Genomic DNA, 8,208 nt, shown 5'->3' with positions numbered 1-8,208 from the left:
TAAGGATAAGCTGAATTGTACCAAATGAGAGGTTACTTCCTTGAGTTAATCTCCGGATGGATATTTTCAGGTGTTCTTTTTGTCGGTCGTCCACTGCCTTTTTTGCGCAGAACATTACCTGTTTCCAAAAACATGTTTACGCATTTGTAGACTTTCTGGGCAAGTTTTTGGTAAGTGCCTTGAAAATCCGGAAACTTTAGTTGAAATTCCTCAAAAACTCGAAGTGCCGAATAGGACCATTCGCCGTTCTCAAGTCACAATGAAAATTTTTTGCTCTAAAGTGAACATATTGTAATAGCAAATTTTAATAGTCAATAATTAATAATGACAATTGCCATTGGCATTTGAATTACATTTTTACGTGTTGCCAACTGAAGCGTATTAATCACAACCTTCTCGATTTTTTTATTTTCGATCGTACGGTATTAGAACAAAATTTACTTTTATATTAGTAATTCTAAAAAATCATGAAAAAAAATGGGTAAGAAGTTTGGTAATTGCTGGAGAGAGAGGAACGGAGAGAAAGAGAGAGAGAGGGAGAGAGAGAGAGAAGCAGAGAAGAAGAGAGAGAGAGAGAGAGAGAGAGAGAGAGAGAGAAGAGAGTGAGGGAAAAATGCAAAGACCAGAGAACGTGTGTGATTTTGATGTGCAGTCTGTGTGGTGATTTGTGGGACATAATTCTGGAGTTTTCGGTGGCTGTGTGTGCTTGGACCTGCTGATTCTGTGAGTAAAAGATATTTTATAAATGTAATCACCTCTTAATTTAGTTAAACTACTATTTGTCTTTCGATCTGCTGCTAATTTAGTGAGAAATTATCGGTTTCGTTTTTGTGGCCATTGACTTTTTGTCATCGCGCTGTAAGAGAGGAAGTCCAAAAAAATAAAGAAATGAAATAAAAAAAGGTTTCATCTTATTAAAATTATAGGCCGTCCATAACTGGAGTGGTGTGGAATGATCAGCACCATTGTAGCCTTATAAAAACCTTACCCTTATAATGTAGTGCCATTTTATTTGCTCTTGGTGTGTCTTGTTAGCCAGCTCAACCCTGGTTTTTTGTGATGTTATTGTAAAAAGCGATGGTTTTTTCGAACTGGCGAGTCCGACTGAAAAAAGGTGGTTCAAACTGATAAGCGAAATAAATGGAACTATTTGATTTTCAATACAAGTCATGATATTGATAATTTCGTCAGTTTAAAGTCTAAAACATTTTTTAACAAAATTAGAAAAAAACTTCTTCTATTGTCTTCCGCAACGCCTTAGGAGCTTTGATTTCTCCAACAGGGTCGTTTTTTCCCATTCTTTACAAAAATAAATATTTTGCAGAAATTTGGAACTTTAGTCATGTATACAGGGTTATGATAAAATAACGCACAAAATTCAAAAACGTACAGTATTAATAACTTTTGAAAAAAAATGCAAACATTCGTCGAACAGTTTTTAGAGTAAATTTTTGCTTTAAAGTATTGTTTAATTTATTTATTAGTTATTATTAAAACCAAGTTTATTTCGTTGTTTATTAATTTGCTTATTTTTTTATGCAATGCAATTTTTATAATCCAGAACAATAAGCTCTATCAAATAATCTAATCGGAATCCTAGCTTCCCATTTGGAAAAAATATTAATGACGTCATAACTTTTTTTTTCTACAGGGTGTCTTAAAATTATCGTATTCCGAGTTCAGGGCTTAGTAGGGGACATCCTGTTGACTGTTTAAAAAAAAATTGCTGTCATTTTGCAAAAAATATCAAAGTTGTCAATATTTGTTCAAAAGTACCTGACTAATATTCTAGCTATGTTGTACTTCCCTTTTGAACAAAAATTGGAAAAATAAAACTTTAATTTTTTCGAGATAAAGCTGTTTTTTCAAGGAATGTCTTTTCATTTATATTTTATATTTTACATAATCATCTTCACCATATTTCAAAATGAATGTCAACCATTTATATTATTTATTTGAAGAAAACATGATGAAAAGTTTGAACCTTCAGACCCATATATCTTTGTAAAGACCCCCCCTATATTTTTTATTTTATTTTTTCGAGATTCCTGAGATGTTTCCCTACAAGACCTCCGACTTGGAATACGTTAATTTTGCGACACCCTGTATATTATGTTTTTGTAATTTTTTTTTCAAAAATTAATACATTGCGTTTTATGAATTTTGTGCGTTATTTTATCATAACCCTGTATATTAATCGCCTTGGCAGTTTCTCATTGACGTCGTTTTTGCTGAAATGACCTAAATCGCCAACGTTTCGTCTTCGTAAGACATTGACGTTGTCCAAAAAATAAAATAATTCAGTCTGGGAGTTGTTCCGCCCACATCAACATTTCGTGTCGAATTTTAAACCCGAAAAACTTCCTTGTTGTTTTGTTCCGTCGAAATTAATGTTTGCCTTTGTCACGTGACGCACTTACAACCCGCAATTTTTTCGTGTCTGCTGTCTGTTTTTGCGTCCTCTTGCTTTGGTGATTTTTCGGCGTCGCTAATGCGATAATTTGGCATTAAAACGGGCGGCTAATAGGATATCGCGGATAAAACATTAGGGGTGAATTAAGGTTTTGAAGGGGGCGCGTGTGGTGCGTGTCAGCGGTCCATTATAATTCCGTCCGATCTGTATAATTTTACGATGTCGCCCGAAAGCTGATGGGCTTGCATCCAAACGAAAGCACTACAGCCCCTGTTCCGACATTACACATGAATCTAATTGCAAAGTTATGTGTCTTTTTATTGGCCATAGCCCGGAAGCCTTTTCAGCACATTAAACAGTGAGTGGCGCTCCAGACCACCGCCCCTTGAACTAATATAATAACGTAAAGTGTATACACCCTAAGCAATCCGGCTGTGCTGCTGCAGTATGATTTATTAAATGAGGGAGCAACGTCATGTGTACGTTTTGCAACTCACTTGCAACTTGTGAAATTTTTAGGGGTCCGTCGGATTTATAATCTCGGCTTTATGGGCCTCGAGGGTGAATTTTACAACTGGTATTATCGGCAAAAGAAACACAAAAATTGGGTTTTAATTTTTAATGCGGCCTTGTCGTCTTCTCTGGTTCAACCATCGCCAACAGACAAACACTTGCCGCCAGGGTGGGATCAGCGATTTAATTTTATTTTCCCTTTTTAATTCGCTTTATGACCGTATTTATCTTTTATGGTCCACTTAGGTATTTGCATTTCTGTTTCATCGTGTTTGATATTTTCACTCTACTCTTCTTTTTACATTCGGTGCCGCTGTTCACGTAATCTCATAATGTTGGGGTAAACAACATTAGCAGACACAAAATTTCACTATCTAAAGGACAAAGTCAAAAGAATTACAAAAGCTTTTTGAAAAGCCTTCTGCTCTCATTACCACTTTTTGATACTAAAGATTAAAAATCACAAATTAACCGTTGACTAATGATGCTGAGGGAGATACACAGAGAATAAGAAAAGCATTATTCGAACAATTATTATCTTTAATTATTGTTTTTTTTAATACCATCATGGTATAAAACCAATTTCAGGCATAAGACAATACATAGTTGAATTAAATACCCAATTAATGTTGTTATAACGGGCCTTCAAATAAATTTATATTTAGAGCAACCTATGGAAATTCAATTGTTTGCAACATTTTTCCAACGTAGAAAATGACACGTCTGACATTTTAACGGAATAAAATTAGATTAGAAAATATTTTAAATTTTTGTAGTGCATTCTCCCTATTCCCCCTCCACGAAATATGACAATATGAAATTGGGAAAAAGCTTACTATGTAACCTGTGTAACTCCGAACAAAAATTACTTTACACTGTTAACAGAATTAAAATGTCGCCTGCGTCTACTCTAAATATATATTTATTTGAAGGCCCGATACTACAAAAACCACTGTTTGTTATTTCTGTGGTAAAGAAAATAGCACATTCTAGTCATTCTACACCACAAAATTATTCGAAACCAACAGCCAATAAAATTTGAACAAGGATATAATTTGATAAAAACTGTAATATGGATATAATTTGAAATGAACAAATTCCTCAACGAGGCGTAGGCGAGTGGTGGAATCATCCGAGTGAATAATGGCCATTATACGCGAGTTGAAGACTATACTTTCTCCACGACTATACCAAGAAAAAACAATCTGTGAAATAATTAATATTTGACAATTGAAATTGTGTCTCGTTTAGCGGTTGCTACGCGATGCGCGACTTATTGTTTACAAAAGCATCCAATTGGCGATCTGCCGTTGTAGAATGAAAATACGAGGGGTGTGACCAGAATAGCTATTTGTGTATGAATAGCTCAAGGTCAAAAAGTGCATCTTTCTCGTCCGAGTATGAATTTTCTGGCCGAGGCGCAGCCGAGGCTGAACAAACGATGACAAAAGGCACTTTCTGACAGAGGTCCACATTAAATTTTTTAAGCGACTGCTTGAACTACAACCAAAAGACACCATTGGAAAAATTACAAATTTATTTTGTATCTACCTTTTTCAGATAGATACATTTATTAATACCTACATATTAATATTTTTTATGGTATTTGCTATCAGCTTGCTTTATTATTTGCAATACAATCACAATTCTTAATAAGTATAAGTTTTTTCCCTGCACTTTGAATATCATCAACTGGATGCAGGCAGTGATGTCTTCCTCGACGTGTCCACCACGTTCGTTTCTACAATCTCCAGAGCCCTCAAGTCATTTTCGAGCCCGTGCCCGATCAAGATAGTTTCGATTCTGACGAAGCTTCTCAAGTCGTTCTGCACCTGGTGGAGCGTCTTGGTCTGGACCACGTTCAGATCTCTCTGCGTGATTCCCGAGAAGAGGGTGTCGTAGAGACGTGTTCTTCGGATGTACCAAAGTTTCGTAGACGATGGCCCGCCACCCCTGTCACTTTAATCTCGAGACCGAGAATGATGTAACTCATTTCACAATCAACCGCGTAGACTCCGTGGAAGCCATCTTCGATGAGATGTGTCTTGACGAAGCCCTCACAGTTGCGATTCACTCCTGTCTTGATGCCGTTCCACACGTGGAGCTTGCAGTTGCTACATTGGTAGATGCAACGCTCTTGGGTCAGATAAGACCCACAAAACAACAAACACGATTATTAATACACTGCTGCACCTAATAAGTAAAAACTGGCCTACGCCAGCCCAATCTCTGATAAGGAGATCCTTTTTTGTCATATACACTATCGCTTTTCCGTTACTATTGCTTTTTTGATTATTCTACTGTGAAACCAGGACAGTGGCGTGGCCACAACTTATTATCTAAATAGCTATGCCATTTGTTCACGTATTTCTACTTAAAAAAAATCATATTTATCTTCAAGCGGTCGAAAATCGCTGCTTTGTGTATCTCCAAAGAAACGGAAGAAACGGTTAAAGTGGCATTTTTTTTCTGAGCCGCCGTCATGATGTCTCAATCAAAAATAGCGCAAGATGACTGTTCAGTGTTAAAAAGTAAACAGTTGTAAGTTGTAATCGTTTGCTATTCACGTTTTGATAATGTTTGTTATACAGGGTGTTTCTGAAATGCGTGCACAAATTTTAACCACGAGCTACTGGCTTGATGTAGAACTCGGAAAAAATATTTAAAAAATAAAATGACATTAATTTTTTGAGCTACAATTTTTTTTAATTGCTTTTAGTCTTCTACGTTGTCCTACAACCTCGTAGGTAAAATTTCGGCACATTTTAAAAATACACCCTGTATATCACGTTTTATAAAATGTACCTACGCAAATGCGGTTTCCTTGTTTTAAAGCAACCTGGATTTAGCAAATAACTGACGTATGTCCGATGCCATTGAAAACGAAATGCATTCTGCGCCTCGAGGATTGACGCAGATCGGTGCAAATTATGTAGGATCTAGTCCTACCAAAGTCCTGAAAAGTGTATGATTGGTACACAATGCTCCAGATGAAAAGTATCTGGCTACAAAGGTAAAATTTCTGAGTTCCCTAGAGGAAGAATCATAAATTATTATTGTAGGTTATGTCTGACCGGCGGCGGCGGTTCGAAGGATAGAAGGTCTTTTTGTGCTTCGCCCAGTTGCCGGCTTAGCACAAAAAGACTCACTTCTACTCTTAATGATATAATCTACTATTTTCCATTGACGCGAGAGTATTCAGGACTCATAATTTCTGCAAAGCTTTAAAAGAATGTTTCTGTCAAAAAAAAACCCGAATTGAGCTTGTTCTAAATCAGCATCCTCAATTTGAATTTACATTTAAATTATAATAAATCATCTCCTCTTATAATCCGAGACGGCGTAAGCCTCTTCTTAAGGCGTCACAAACAGGGAAATTGCGTTTTAATTTTTAATGTCACGTTGTCACATTTCCGGTTGAGCCGTCACTTTAAACAAACGCTATTTGTGGGGTGTGAATATCCCCAAATCCGTTTAAAAATGCTCGCATCTTGGCAAAACTTTCGCAACGATAATGGTGATGGAATGGCTTGACTTTTCCAAGTTCTAATCGGAAAGAGGATTTTCATCTCGGCAATTTGATTAATTCCCATTTGTAAATTACATAACGCCGTCATGGGTTTAATACATTTCCGATAATCTGTCTAATCGACTTGAAAATTTTTCCTACGTGTTTAAACAAAAACAAAAAACAAATACGGTCTCGTATGCCACATCGTAAACAGAATGATAATTAACTGAAATTGATGAGGGGAAAATTAGCAAATGTTTTCCGGGTAAACAGGAGAATTCAATTTTGATTCATTTTTGGGATAGCTGCCTTTTCGGTAAACAACAGAATGTTGACACTCTGTGATGGCAAATGTGTTTTGCAATTTGTCGATTCCAAATCCGAGGTGAACTTAGCACTAAGCTGCAAAGATTTAATCATCAATGAAGTTTGATTATTTTTTTTCATTAATTGTTCCTTGGGGTTCTCGTTGTCGGGGATGCTCCGCCAGTGTAAGTTTTCAATTCTGCCGGGCTCAGTATCACTCGTGAAATACCCTACATACTGAGTGTTGCATTTTCATTGTTCCCCAGTATACTTTTTCCATAGATGCTGCCCAGAAGCTATTTAAAACAGATTTTGTGGTGGCTGCGAGTGAATTTTTAAAATGGAGCGACGTAGTAAATTCCACAAAGTCTCGACCGTTGCCAACCCGTGTTTAGTGTCTTTGGAGAATATGATTTTACTGGGTATAATCTGCACTTTAATAGATAATGATCCCTGGATGTCGGAGCATTTCAGCAACCTTTTCCCCGCCGGAAACGGCGAAACGTTATTAAAAATGATTGGAATGGCAGTAAAAAAGAAGCAAAACACTTATTGGTCTATAAAATTGTAAACAACGCCATGAATATGCAAATCGTTTCATTGGGAATCCGGTCGACTCCGGCGTGCAAGAAAGAGACGGGGCGGATTTATATCAAGAGTCGGATCATCCCGCTTCTGGCGGTATTAGTATAATCTGTTAGTAGCAGAACAGCCGCTAACTGAGTAGATATATGTGCATGTACGACTAAGCACAACATTGCATTGAATATTTAGCCGGGGAATTATAAAGCTCGAATACTTAATGTGCTCTTGTAGAACGGAAACGTGCATCAAAAAGCTCCTCGAAGAGACCGGAAAACGATGACCCTCGTACGGCCATTCATCGCAGAAACAAAGCGCAAAATGCGATCTTTTTAACTAAGTTCAGCTTTTGAGAAATCGCCGCGATTATCGACGATTGTTCCAGACTATTGTGTTCGGTGAAGAGAAACTGCAATCGATGTATATGAGGGATGCTTCAACCTGGAAAAAGTTTCGAGGGGTGGGAAGCCCGCATATTTATTTTAGCCGGTTAAAAAATGCACCGTGGGGGAAACGAAACTACCAGAGGAAATGTCCAGTAAATATAATATTAGGGGTGTTGGGAAGGTTTTACTTGTTGAGAAAATTGTATTTTATCATGTCAGTTATTACAAAAGATTGCCAACGTTGTGTATGAAAATATGTATTTTCCACCATGTGAAGATACAGAGTGTCTTAAAAAAATGTTGTCACTTTGAAAAAAATATCAAAGTTGCCAATATTTATTCAAAAGTACAATCGCGGCCATCCAAAAGTGAACGATAGCTTGCCAAAATTTTCGTATTTTTCGTTAGATTAAATCAGGCTGTATTCATTGGCGTTCGTGCAGCAGGCGTTACTATTTTAATAATAAAAAGTTGTAATAAATATTTTTTTTTTAAAT

General features: G+C 36.7%; 1 protein-coding gene across 1 annotated transcript in view; it reads left to right on the top strand.

Annotated features, from left to right (window-relative positions):
* The first annotated feature begins 656 nt into the window (after window positions 1-656).
* LOC138138082 (uncharacterized) overlaps window positions 657-8,208 on the top strand; it is a 107,883-nt gene continuing 100,331 nt past the window's right edge. Inside the window, exon 1 of the mRNA XM_069057826.1 lies at window positions 657-723. The gene's annotated coding sequence lies outside the window, so the exon portion shown is untranslated. The remainder of the gene's footprint in view (window positions 724-8,208) is intronic.

This window comes from Tenebrio molitor, chromosome 9 (assembly GCF_963966145.1).
Source record: "Tenebrio molitor chromosome 9, icTenMoli1.1, whole genome shotgun sequence".
NCBI lineage: Eukaryota > Metazoa > Arthropoda > Insecta > Coleoptera > Tenebrionidae > Tenebrio > Tenebrio molitor.
Note: the sequence above shows the minus strand (reverse complement) of the source record. Positions and strands in the feature narration are given on the sequence as shown.